At 41.1% G+C, this 13,744-nt stretch overlaps 1 long non-coding RNA gene across 2 annotated transcripts; it reads right to left on the bottom strand.

Moving 5' to 3' along the window:
- Positions 1–739: 739 nt before the first annotated feature.
- LOC112412447 (uncharacterized) lies at positions 740–12,235 on the bottom strand. 2 transcript variants are annotated; one of them, XR_003005805.1, is made up of 3 exons: positions 11,799–12,235; positions 10,955–11,052; positions 740–2,552 (listed from the first exon to the last, which is right to left on the bottom strand). It is a non-coding gene; the product is annotated as an uncharacterized LOC112412447 (long non-coding RNA). The 2 variants fall into 2 exon arrangements; XR_003005806.1 differs by lacking the exon at positions 740–2,552 and adding an exon at positions 8,297–9,223.
- Between the last annotated feature and the right edge of the window lie 1,509 nt (positions 12,236–13,744).

Below are 13,744 nucleotides of genomic sequence, written 5' to 3'. Positions count from 1 at the left end.
TTTTATGTTTAAAAAATAATACACCTTGGGACTTCCCTGGTGGCACAGTGGTTAAGAATCTGCCTGCCAATGCAGGGGACACGGGTTCAATCCCTGGTCCAGGAAGATCCCACATGCCACGGAGCAACTAAGCCCGTGTGCCACAACTACTGAGCCACTGCTCTAAAGCCTGTGCGCCTAGAGCCCGTGCTCCACAACGAGAAGTCACCGCAATGAGAAGCCCGGGCACCGCAACGAAGAGTAGCCCCCGCTCGCCGCAACTAGAGAAAGCCCACGCACAACAAGGAAGACCCAACGCAGCCAAAAATAAAATAAATTAATTAAAATAAAATAAAAAAGATCTCTAGAGTATATTTTAAAAAAGTATACACCTTTAAAAAATATCACTTATATGTGGAATCTAAAATAATAATACAAATGAACTTATTGACAAAACAGAACAGATTCACAGACATGGAAAACTTATGGTTACTGAAGGGAAAAGGGGCTGGGGGAGGGATAAATTAGGAGTTTGGAATTAACAGATACACACAATTATATATAATATAGATAAACAACAAGGACATACTGTATAGCACAGGGAACTACAGTCAATATCTTATAATAACCTATAATGGAAAAGGGTTGGAAAAAGTATATACACACACATATTATACATATGTATATATATACTGAATTACTTTACTGTACACCTGAAACATTGTAAATCAACTATACTTCAATAAAAACCCAAACCAAACCAAAAAACAAAAGGAAAAAAACCCAAAAACTTATACACATTTTAAACTAATTTGACCAGCCTAACCAAAAACAATTTAGAACTCCAATTACCATTATGGGGAACTTATGATCTCCTTAGACTTGCTTCTCTTAGAACCAAATTAGAAGACCGAGGCTCTAAAATACAACAAACTGAACGGGACGCCTGTTTCAAACGCCTGTTTCAAGGTACCTTGAGGCTTCTAAGCATATTCGGGATACTAAAACTGCCTCTTTACAAAATACCATTTATAAATTAATCAATGTGAACAAACAATTGAAGACAAAAAAACCTTTGAAGCTTCCTTTTCCCCTTCCCCATCCTCTTTGTCTCCAACCCCACCTCCTTCATACCCTCCTCTTCCTCATTCGAATTCTCTCACTGAACTTTGTTTTTTCTCCAAACCTCTCCCTACTTCTTCCTCATCTGAACCCATTAGAACCTGTCGCATTAAAATCAGACCCTCTGAAGGTTCTAATGCTAAGCCCCTAATTTTCAGCGCCCCCGCCCCCTGGGCTAAGGCTGAACTACAAGCCACAAAGATTTTCCTAGAGTAGAGCTAAGGATCCCCCATATATTTCCCGAGGAATTTAATGTAGCTGTTCAGACTTACCGACCAGGTTTCTCAGACTTGTTGGTGAAAGCCAGGCCCAAGACTGGATGAAAACAGCGCGTTGGGAGAGTCCTGAGAAATCTCTAGTACTGCAAATGAAAGCTCAACCCCCTGCCTTGATATAGGATCAGGCTCAGGCAAACTTAAATGACTTCACCTGGCTTTCCCCAACCCTACTGATTGAAATAAGATTCAGCCTTGCACCCAGACACACAATGAGCCTGTGCATGATTATTATAGCCAGTTCCCAATTATTTTTAAGGAAAATTCTGGCCTTTCTATGGATGTTGATTGCACTTGGGTAGCCTTCAACTCAGTTTATTAATGGGCTGAACCGGGATCTTTCCCTTCTAGTTAAAAGGACCAGGATGGAATGGGAAACCATGTTCCCTCCTAATTCCCAGTGACGGGACTCTGGGCTTTCCCCAATCCTTCCTCTTAACCAGCTTGGAGTGGGATGAATCTCCCTCTGTCCTTATCGATATCAGAGCTACCCTCTCAGTGCTCAATCCCACTATTATTCACATCCCTTGCCTGGGAATACTAAAACGGTTCAAATAGTGGGGGTCTCTAATAAACTTAACATGTTCCTATCTCTAAGCCTGTTCCCTTTTGTTTAGTTCCTCTAAGAGATACACTTTTCCCCTTTGTTCCTCCACCCCTACCCGTTTATTAGGTGGAGATTTCTTAAAGAAATATTGTCTGGAATTTCTTCCTCCCCAAAAGGGGAGCTAATTCTAGAAATTGACAGTAGTGTTACCAAGCAAGGGCTTGCTGCCAGACATGCATAGAAGTCAATTCTATGGCACCGGCTTTTGAAAAACAAAAAGAGCTTTATTGTGAGGTTGACCGGCAAGCAGATAGAAGGCAGGGCTCAAATCTGTCTCCTTGATCCCAGGTTAGGGGGTTAGGGGAATTTCAAACTTGGCAGAAGTTGATTGGATAGCCTCAAATCAGTACATACATGATAACCAAGGTACTTAGGCTGCTGGAAGCCAGATTTTCCTTATTTTAGGACCTCTCCCTTCTTAAAGCCCTCTGGTGGCAACACTTCTATTCTTTGAGTTCCAGAGACTGAAGGTATTTGGTTCTGGGCTCATCCTGGAGACATGGGTTCCCATCTTGCACACGCACAGTGCTGTCTCTATAAAACAACTTCAGGTCTGATTCATCACCAACCTGTTTTAAGAAAGCAAAACCAGTTTAAGCCAGTCGATGTTTTCTGTGCTATCTCAGTAGCAACCAAAATAGCCTACAAGGTGAATCCAATGACTCTTTGGATGATATAACTGTTACCTGGATCCTCTAGTTTATTTCAATAGGTAAACAACTTGCTTCTCTGCTTCCTTTCTCAGGCCTCTTTGCAGGACAGCATTTACCTGTTAAAATTTTTAGCCTTTAAGGGACACAAAGTCTCCAAGGGAAAACTGCAGTTTGTTCAAACTCAGATTTCATAGTTGGGGCACCTGATCTCAAAACAAGGGTTACATTTAGATCCAAATAGGTTTCATGGCATCCTGAACGTCCCCAAACTCAAAACTAAGCTTGGGCTAGTTGGCTACTCTTGAAATTGGAAAAGCTTGATAAATCCCCCTGCCCTTGCTTGGCCTGTGAAATCTTTTGCTAACAGCTCTTTCTCGCTGTAATAACCTTAACACTGCCACCCTTCTTCCCTCCTCTATGGACAATATTCCTCATGACTGACTCTGACAGATTACCTCCTGACGCCCGTGATGACTTACAGGAAACTCCTTTTGGATAACACTGACTTTTTGTGGGTTTACCAATGGTTCTTATTTAAAAGGTGAACACGGTAAGTATTATGCTGGGTATGCTCTTGTAACTCTTTTGAAGCCATCAAGGCAGCACCTTTGTCCTCGGCTACGTCAGCCCAATAGGCTGAACTGTACGCTCTTGCTCGGGCCTGCGTTTTGGCCGAGGGTAAAGCTGTAAATATCTCTACAGACAGTAGATATGCCTTATGTAGGAGTAGCTTATGACTTTGGAATGCTATGGAAAGAGTGAGGCTTCCTCACTTCCAGTGGGGACCAAATTTAAAATGGCCCTTATGTTCAGGAATTATTAGATGCCATACTCTTGCCAGGGAATGTAAATTGGTGCAGCCACTATGGAGAACAGCTGGGGCACGTCCCTCACAGCCCCCCACGTTAATGACCATCATGAGGGCAGATGTTTCCCTTTAATAAACCAGCAGGTGGAGCCGTTGTGGCCTAAGGATTAGCAATCACTAGCTGGGGCTGGGAGCAAGTAGCGTGTAGAGGAAGCAGGGGCTGGTCAAGCAGGGGATGTACAAAGAGCAAGAGGACAGCCTGACCAAACACATGGCAGACGTTTAGTTGTTGGTTCCTTTGATAGTAGCGTTCTTTTCAGAAATATCAGGGAGGTGGTTTCCTTCAGCCTCCAAGGGAATCAAGCTTGGAATGCCCAGGGACCTTGATAATTGGCCAAAGTGGCTGGCATAATCTTGCTGGTAAAATGAGTGGCTCTTTTGCTCTTTTAAGATCAACACTATTAAGCCACTTCACAAAAGAGCTGAAGTTAAAAATTTTTATCTTCACAAATGAGGGTGAATGAACTGGTTGGTTAGCCCATGTCTGCTACTTCACTTACTGAATGAGTGTCCTAAAAATAAACTATTAATATCCTGACCTTTATACTAAATTCTGGACCCTGAAATGGAATCCTGCCCCCAGACCCTTATTTAACTTCACATTCTCCATCTGTAAAGGATGTATAAAAACAGGAGAACTTTGTAGACAGTCAGGGAAATGAAATGATATCTGAAAAACACTCAAGACACACAATTACTATTTGCTTTGTACTGATGGAAAGTACTGAATTGCCAACACACGCAGGGAAAATTTAGCTGTATCTGTTATTTCGTTTGGGCACAACTTGGTAAAGAAATTGCTCAGAAGAGTTTCTCTGAAGAGCTTTGGGTACACTTACTATCATTTGCACACCTTGGAAAAGGACTTAATTTTTATTGAAGGGAGCTGGAATCAGAAAATGGAACTTCTGCAATGAATTTGTAAAATAATCAAGAAGTCAGAGAGAAGTCTGTCATTTGATATTACTTGGTCCTTTAAAAAGGGAAATATTGGGGCTTCCCTGGTGGCGCTCCTGGTTGAGAACCTGCCTGCCAATGCAGGGAACACGGGTTCGAGCCCTGGTCTGGGAAGATCCCACATGCCGCGGAGCGACTGGGCCCGTGAGCCACAACTACTGAGCCTGCGCGTCTGGAGCCTGTGCTCCGCAACAAGAGAGGCCGAGACAGTGAAAGGCCCGCGCACCGCGCACCGCGCACCGCGATGAAGAGTGGACCCCGCTCGCCGCAACTAGAGAAAGCCCTCGCACGGAAACGACGACCCAACACTGCCAAAAATAAATAAATAAATTTATTTAAAAAAATAAAATAAAAAAAATTTAAAAAAGGGAAATATTTCCTATAAAGACATTTAATGCCAAGGTGGAGGGGGTGGGAGAGGGGTGGATTGGGAGTTTGGGATTAGCAGATGCAAACTTGTATGTACAGAATGGATAAACAACAATGTCCTACTGGAATTCCCTGGCGATCCAGTGCTTAGGACTCCACACTCTCACTGCTGAGGGCCCAGGTTCAATCCTTGGTTGGGGAACTAAGATACCACAAGCTGCACGGCATGGCCAAGAAAAAAAAAAAAAAGCCCTGCTATATAGCACAGGGAATTATCTATATTCAATATCCTGTGATAAACCATAATGGAAAAGAATATGAAAAAGAATGTATCTATAACTGAATCACTTTGCTGTACAGCAGTAATTAACACAACATTGTAAATCAACTATACGTCAATAAAAAATTAAAAAAAAAAAGAATGTGAGAGACCCATGAGCTCTTTGGGGGTGTTATGGTATGAAGTAAAGAGAAATGGCAAATTACCCGTCACCCCTGCCTGCCTCTCTGCCTCACACCATGGCTTTTGAAAGAGGTGCAGGAGGTAAACGTGGGGTGTTAGATGTCATGAGGCAGACGGTTGGGTAATAGGTGAGTAGCTGCATACTCTACATTTCACAGATTTTACAAGTGTGTATTGGAAATCACGATCAATTTATGAGGAGGAGGAAAGTGGACTCTATTGAGACGCAGCAAACGAAAATAGGCTAAGGAAATAAAGGCTCAGAATAAAGTGAATTAATTCTCTTTAAAAAAATCTGTGTTTTGCACTACACTTTGTTTCTGCACCATTTGCTGGCTATTCCTGAAGGAGAAGGACTAATTTTAAAAACTGAAATGTGTTCTGAAATGTTAAATATCTCCCTGCTCAGAAATCTAATTTAACACAGTAACTTATCTCAAAGAGGCTTCCCTTTTTCGAACGCTCCTACACTGTTGGTGGGAATGTAAGTTGGTGCAGGCACTATGGAAAACGGTTTGGAGGTTCCTCAGAAAACTAAAAACAGAATTACCATATGATCCAGCAATCCCGCGCCTGGGCATATATATCCAGACAAAACTTTAATTCAAAAAGATACATGCACCCCTGTGTTCATAGCAGCACTATTCACAATAGCCAAAACATGGAAACAACCTAAATGTCCATCAACAGATGAATGGATAAAGAAGATGTGGTACATATATACAATGGAATACTACTCAGCCATAAAAAAGAATGAAATAATGCCATTTGCAGCAATATGGATGGACCTAGAGATGATTGTACTAAGTGAAGTAAGTCAGAAAGAGAAAGAAAATACATGATATCACTTATATGTGGAATCTAAAATATGACACAAATGAACCTATATATGAAACAGAACAGACTCACAGACATAGAGGACAGACTTGTGGTTGCCAAGGGGAGGTGGGGTGGGGAGGGATGGGCTGGGAGTTTGGGGTTAGTAGATGCAAACTATTATATATAGAATGGATAAACAACAAGTTCCTACTGTATAACACAGGGAACTATATTCAATGTCCTGAGATAAACCATAATGGAAAAGGATATAAAAAAGAATTTATATATATGTATAATTGAGTCACTTTGCTGTACAGCAAGAACTAACACAACACTGTAAATCAACTATACTTCAATTAAAAAAAAGATACTTCCCTTCTTCTAATTGCCTGGTAATAATTTTTGGCCAAAAGTAACATAGTGTGACCATGCAGAAACAGAATGATACAGGGCCTCTGTTTTAAAAAGGAAAATTATGAGATCAGAAATACGGGTCTCCCTTTAAGACGTGAATCATCTTTAAAATAAAAGGAAACTCTGAATAAGATCACTTTGACCCAAAAGTGCTTGTTAATTCAGATGCTGTGCTGTAAAATGGCTTAGTTTTCTGTTGATAAGAAAATAAAATTTACAAGCTCCACAGGACACACCTCAAAGCTCTTCAAGTCTTTCTAGCTTTTATCCTCTAGTTAGCATCACTTATGTGGATAGGGTCCTGTGTGGATGTCTAGGCTTCTGGGCATTTCTCTGTAGAACAGAGAGTTCTTGTCACCTATTGCTCTCAAGAGCAATTTTGGAGACATTGAGTCAGATTTTGACATCCTGTTAGGTAATGATGTCACTTAAACCTCACCCTGTGAGATAGACTGGATATTTTCTCCATTTTAAAGGTGAAGATATTTAATTTTTTATTGAAGTATAGTTGATTTACAATGTTGTGTTAATTTCTAGTGTAGAGCAAAGTGATTCTCATATATATACACTTTTTTTTTTTTTTTTTGGCCGAGTCACACAGCTTGTGGGATCTTAGTTCCCCGACCAGGGATTGAACCCGGGCAGTGAAAGTGCAGACCTCCAGGGAATTCCCTACATACATATATTCTTTTCCATTATGGTTTGTTACAGGATATTGACTATACTTCCCTGTGCTATACAGTAGGACCTTGTTTAGCTATTTCTTATACAGCAGTATCTTCTAATGCTAAATTCCTAATATATCCCCCTACTTCCCCTTTGGTAACCATAAGTTTGTTTTCTTTCTTTTTAAAAAATATATTTATTTAGGCTGCGCCAGGTCTTAGTTGTGGCACACGGGATCTTTGTTGTGGCACGTGGGATCTTTTAGTTGCGGTATGTGGACTCTTAGTTGCAGCATGCATGCGGGATCTAGTTCCCCGGCCACGGATCAAATCCAGGCCCCCTGCCTTGGGAGTGCAGAGTCTTACCCATTGGACCACCAGGGACGTCCCCTAAGTTTGTTTTCTATATCTGTTTCTGTTTTATAAATAAGTTCATTTGTATAATTTGTTTAGATTCCACATACGATATTTGTCTTTCTCTGACTTACTTCACTTAGTATGATCATCTCTAGGTCCATCCATATTGCTGCAAATGGCATTATTTCATTCTTTTTTATGGCTGAGTAATATTCCATTGTAGATATGTACCACATAATTTTTACCCATTCATCTGTTGATGGACATTTAGGTTGCTTCATGTCTTGGCTATTGTATATAGTGCTGCTATGAATACTGGGGTGCATGTATCTTTTCCAATTATAGTCTTCTCCAGATATAAGCAGGATCATATAGTAACTCGACTTTTAGTTTTTTAAGGAACCTCCATACTGTTCTCCATAGTGGCTGCACAAATTTACATTCCCACAAACGTAGGAGGGTTCCCTTTTCAAGGTGAGAATATTTTAAAGGTGAGGGTATTTTCTCCATTTTAAAGGTGAGAAAGCCCGTGTTAGACCCTGGGCCCTGGTGCTATGTCCTGACCCTGAGGAAAGCAACGTCTTCTTCTTTTTTTTTTTTTTTTTTTGCAGTATGCGGGCCTCTCACTGTTGTGGCCTCTCCCGTTGAGGAGCACAGGCTCCTCTCCGGACGCATAGGCTCAGTGGCCATGGCTCACGGGCCCAGCCCCTCCGCGGCACGTGGGATCTTCCCGGACTGGGGCATGAACCCGTATCCCCTGCATCGGCAGGCGGACTCTCAACCACTGCGCCACCAGGGAAGCCCCAGCAATGTCTTCTTGCTCAGCCAACAGCTTGTTCTGCGGCCATGAAGGTATATCAGCAAACTTCTCTGAAATAATGTTAAAAACAATTTATTGTGCATGTGCTCCGGGATGGGTTTAGGCTTTGCATCCATTATCAGCTCCATTTTACTGATGAGGAAATAAAGGCTCAGAGAGGTGAAGTGATTTGTCAGAGGTCACACAGCTGTTAACTGGAAGAGCTGGGATTAAAGTCAGGGTTTTCTGACTCTATCCTCCACATCCTTCCTTCAATTGTTTATAAATTTATAAAGCTCCCCAAAAAATGTTCAGAGGGAAACAAAGAAGAATGAATATAGGCAAAGTTCCACTGTTTTCAGAACTAGAATTCTTTTTTTTTTTTTGCTGTCGTTCTTTATCTTTTTCAGTCCTTGTACAAAAACTCAACAGGTTTCAACTCCAAATGATCGTGAAGGCTTTTCATTTGAAAAGGGATCTATGAAGGTGGATTTGGGAAATACAGACCCGAAGAGCCTCTCTTTGGAGACTGAAAGACAGAGGTAGAGCTTTGCAAAAGTCGTTGGTCATCAGTGGACCTGTTAGGAGTTGTCCTCTGATGTCTTGGGACTCAAGGCAGGAAGGGTCATGAACACTAACCACGTGGTTTGATTGTTGAGTAGGTCTGGTGTAAAAGGGCCTGGATTTGAGTCCTGGAGCACAGCTGGAGTGAGGGTCCAGGTGTGTAACCGAGGACTCCAGGTCTCCCGCTGTCAATTAGATGGTGGGAGGGAAGGATCCTTAGCTTCTGAAGCAAAAGAACAATGCAAGAACCATAATCCTTCCCAAACGACTTTGTGATCTGGGATGATGACACATAGAACACTATTTTTCATACTGCAGGTCATGGCGGGCATGAAGAATGGTAAAAAAAAAGAAAAAAGAAAAGTAGTAAAATAGAAAATAATGGAGCATATTAGACACTGCATGTAGTAAGGGTACTTTTTCTTGGAAAAACTTGTATCTCAATGATATACATACACCTAAGCTGAGCCATGATGGAAAATGGAAAATGATATAAAATGGGTTGCTCTAAAAACGAGTAGGCTGCCCTGCTCGTTTGCCCTTCTGTGGTTTACAGTAGGCTAGACTATTTGGAGAAAAGCAAAACGTTCAAAGACTGATTAAAAGAGTTTAAATCTGAGATCCATGCCATGAGACTGAAGGACAAAAAAAAATGGGGAGTTGTTTCATTGGCACTGAATCCCTGGGCTGGACTCAGCCTTGGAGGAGAAGTACATGAAGAAATGTCAGGGCCAACACACATTGTTTGCCCTGGGGGGAGGTGAACTGCGGTGAGAACTAGCCGCTCTGCTCCAGTCTCCTATCTTCTGTCTTCACTGGGAGCCTTCCACCATTCCCTGGCTCTACTTGATTTTTGTTTGAAATTCTCCCCTGGCTTCCCTGCCAGCTGACCTAAGTAACGTTACATCATCCAGGCCTCCTAACACCTGAAGTAGGTGCAGGACCTTATCGTGGAGCAACCCACTTGCACTCTTTCCTGGGCTTTTTGCTCTTGCAACTTGCTTTGTAGGGCCAGGGTCACCTGCTAAGGTCCTGGTCACACAAGGGACAGAGTTTAAGACCTCAGGTTCCCAGAACCATGGAAGTCTCCCACCGTGTCCAAAGGTCGGTGCAGAAGAGATCCTTGAAAATGAACATTGATGACACTAAAGATTTAATGTCACTTTAAATGTAACTGAAAAGCTTATTTAAAAAAAAAATTCTTCCGTGGCTAATCATTTTATTCCATGAAGCGCTATCCCTTGCCAATTTATTTCTATTTTAAATTGAATGTTTTGATTATTTAATTTCTTTAAAATTTGGGTCCACTAGTATTCAATACACAACAGCTTAAAATTAGTATTTTCTTATTCTTTGAAAGCTTGCACCCCAAAATATGCCACTTGGGCATATTGATTATTCTGGATTATAGTTAAGAAACGGTCAGAGCAAGGACACTCTGACTTCTTTTGTTCCCCTGAAAGTAGGAAATAAATCTCTCATGTGAAAGGTGTCCTTTCTGTACCAGGAGGGTGGAAGGCCTCCTTATCACCAGAGACAGGGAATTCAGGGCCCCTGAAGGCTGTATAAACAAACCTTGTTACTTCACGAATTTGCTACCCCAAGCCCAAACACCTTTGTCTTGTCAATTCTTCACAAATTTATTGTTTCCTTGTCTAAAAGGTATAAAGCTGCCTGCTTTGGTCACTTACTTTGAGTCTCATATTTTTGTATGAGTTCCCACGTATATGAAATGAAATCTGTTTTCCTCCTGTTAACCTGCCTTGTGTCAGTTTAATGATCCAATCAGCTAAAGAACCCAGAAGAAAAAGTCTTCCTCCCCTACACCTCCAAAAGAGGTAAAAGAATGGGATTAAACTGTAATACATTGTTCTATAATGTGTTTCCCTTCCTCCAACCCTTCCCTCCGCCTCCACTTTTATTATCTTGGACATTATATGTAATATTATAGGTTTCTATAGGACACACAGGTAGGTACGTCTCATTTGTAAAAACTACCTAATTCTTCACAATAAGGAAGTATTGCAATTTATTAATACTTACGTGTTACGGATGGTTATTTTCAGGTCTTCCAAAGCAGAAAACATCCCTGTATGTATATCCTTAGAATTTAGATACATTTATTTCTGGAGGATAGATACCTAAATGTAAGGTACACATATTTAAAATTTTAAAGATACCACCAGGTTATTTTCCTAAATGTCTGTAGCAATTTATACTTCCATCAGTAAATGTGTGAAAGTGGTGGTCCCTCCGCCCCCATCCTTGCCAGTATCAGAGTTTTTTAACTTTTCCTCAATATGATGGATAGAAAATTATTCTTCATTATTTTGCATTTCTCTGAGAGAAGGTGACCATCTTATTTTGCATTTATTTCTAGTGCTTGGGGCTGAGCATAAGACTGTTTTATTGGTTTGTCCTGACTTGCTGGCATTCCACCTGACTTAAATGTTCCATGTATTTTCTTTCAATCATTATTTTCTCTGAACTTTCTTGAAGTATCTTTTGTCATTCGGAAATTTCACTTTTTTGGGTTGTTAAATCCTTTAGTATTTTCCTTTATAATTTCCAGGTTTCTATTTTCCTTAAGAAAGCCTCTTTTACTCTTAGGGTAAAATATTTTCCTATATTTTTGAACACTTTATTGTCTATATTTTCTCATGCCTTTATTTCTACACTTAGCTCTATAATTCATGTAAAATTAATTTTCTTCATGTTATGATGTAGGAGTTTGGCTCTATTAGACAGATAGCCAATTATGCACATGTCTTTGAGCGAATCACCCATTTTTTATTCATCATATTGAAACATCCATAATCTACAGTTTCTACTTCTTTTGTAACACATTAGCACAAACTTAGCAGTTTAAAATACACAAACTTGTTACCTTACGGTTCTGTATGTCGGAAGCCGGGTTCAGATCTAACTGGACTAAAATCACGGGGTCGGCTGTGTCCGTCCTGGGAGCTCTTAGGCGAGAATCCATTTCCTCACTATCTCAGGCTGTTGGTAGAATTTAGTTCCTTTCAGGTCCCCATTTCCTTGATGGCTGTCAGCTGAGGGTCCTTCCCAGCTTCTGGAAGCTGCCTGCATTGTTTGGGTCGTGGTTCCGTTCCTCCATCTTCGACGCCAGCAATAGTGGGCAGAGTATCCCGCTTAAAATCTCTCCTTCCCCTTCTCCCATCCTTACTTCTCTCTGAGCCACTCGTTCTGCTTTCCTTGTCCATTTTTCTTTTATTATTATTTTAAAATCTAAGTTTCCTTTATTTTATTTATTTATTTATATTATTTTTGGCTGTGTTGGGTCTTTGTTGCTGCGCGCGGGCTTTCTCTAGTTGCGGCCAGCAGGGGCTACTCTTTGTTGCGGTGCACAGGCTTCTCATTGTGGTGGCTTCTCTTGTTGCAGAGCACGGGCCCTAGGCATGGGGGCCTCAGTAGCTGTGGCTCGCGGGCTCTAGAGCGCAGGCTCAGTAGTTGTGGCACACGGGCTTAGTTGCTCTGCGGCATGTGGGATCTTCCCGGACTAGGGCTCGAACCCGTGTTCCCTGCATTGGCAGGCGGATTCTTAACCACTGCATCACCAGGGAAGCCCCTTTTAACTGTTTTTTACTCAAAAGAAAAATCCCAAATGCAGTGATGACGAGCCCTTTAAAAAATAATATTCTATACTATTATGAAATCTTAATTATGGCAGCATGTTCAACACAATTATTGAACACCTGAACTATCACCATATCTCTGAGAAAATCAGGCGGTTATCATTCAAGTTTTACACAATTATCTCTTTATACAAATTTCACTAAGAAATCCTTTCTTTATTATTCCCTTTTGTCATGCCAATGCATGTCCAAAATCTTTCTATAATCTGCAAAGTTTTAACTGTAAAACCACAAACTATTTTACCTTGATTACATGCAAGATTCCTAGTCTTGATCCTACCTCTGCACGACAGTAATAAATAAGCTTGTGGCCCTTTTTCCTTGAAAAGTATGTTAACTATGCTCGTCTGCCACAGGAAGAGTGCCACTCAAGAAACTTTTGGCATTCAAGTGTATCACCAGATGGAAGAATCTCCTAAGATATGAATAGCACTGAGTGTAGAAGACAGCTCTGTTCCTCTCTGCAGTAAAAATGACTCTGTTCTTTTCAATTCCACAACCCATTTATCTCCATTCTCTACCAACCAAAAATATGTAGGAATTTGGTGAAACTGGTGACTCTTCCTCTGGGGTGTTTGGAAGGGGGCCCCGGGCCATTCAAGTACAGTGCTCAGAGTGTTGTAAAACTGTTAGGTCAGGATTATACTTTTAGCTCAGAAGAACTGTTGCTGCTATAAAATTACATTTAGACTCGTTAATTTTGTAGGTACCATTAATATACATGTGGAGATGGAAATCAATGGCCTTTATCATCCCAGACATTAAATGCTGTTAGTGGCAAACTATTTATCCACGATCACCTCTAATATGCTGCAGCAGAAATGTATTTTCAAATAATCAATACCTTGAAATATCAGTAATTTAAGAGCAAGTACACAAAAAATTCTAAATAAGGAAATGCACTACTACCAAAATCATAGGGACCTCATGATGTCGGCTTAAGGGCAGCATGCAGGTTAAAATCATGTGTGTGGCTACTGTTTACAATAACCAGTGCTGCTACCTAATTTCCCCTATCACAGCCCCACGGAATATGTGCGTATGACACCCTGGGGTAAATGTGAGCGGCTGCTTGCAGGCAGAGATAAAAGCCCTGAGGACTGAGGGGATCTATGCAGACACAAACCACCAGCGGCACAGCAGCATGCATGGGTATGAACGGTGGGAGGCTCTG

This window comes from Neophocaena asiaeorientalis, unplaced genomic scaffold, assembly GCF_003031525.2.
Source record: "Neophocaena asiaeorientalis asiaeorientalis breed wild unplaced genomic scaffold, Neophocaena_asiaeorientalis_V1.1 scaffold490, whole genome shotgun sequence".
Classification (NCBI taxonomy): Eukaryota; Metazoa; Chordata; class Mammalia; order Artiodactyla; family Phocoenidae; genus Neophocaena; species Neophocaena asiaeorientalis.
This window is presented reverse-complemented; position numbering and strand designations above follow the sequence as displayed.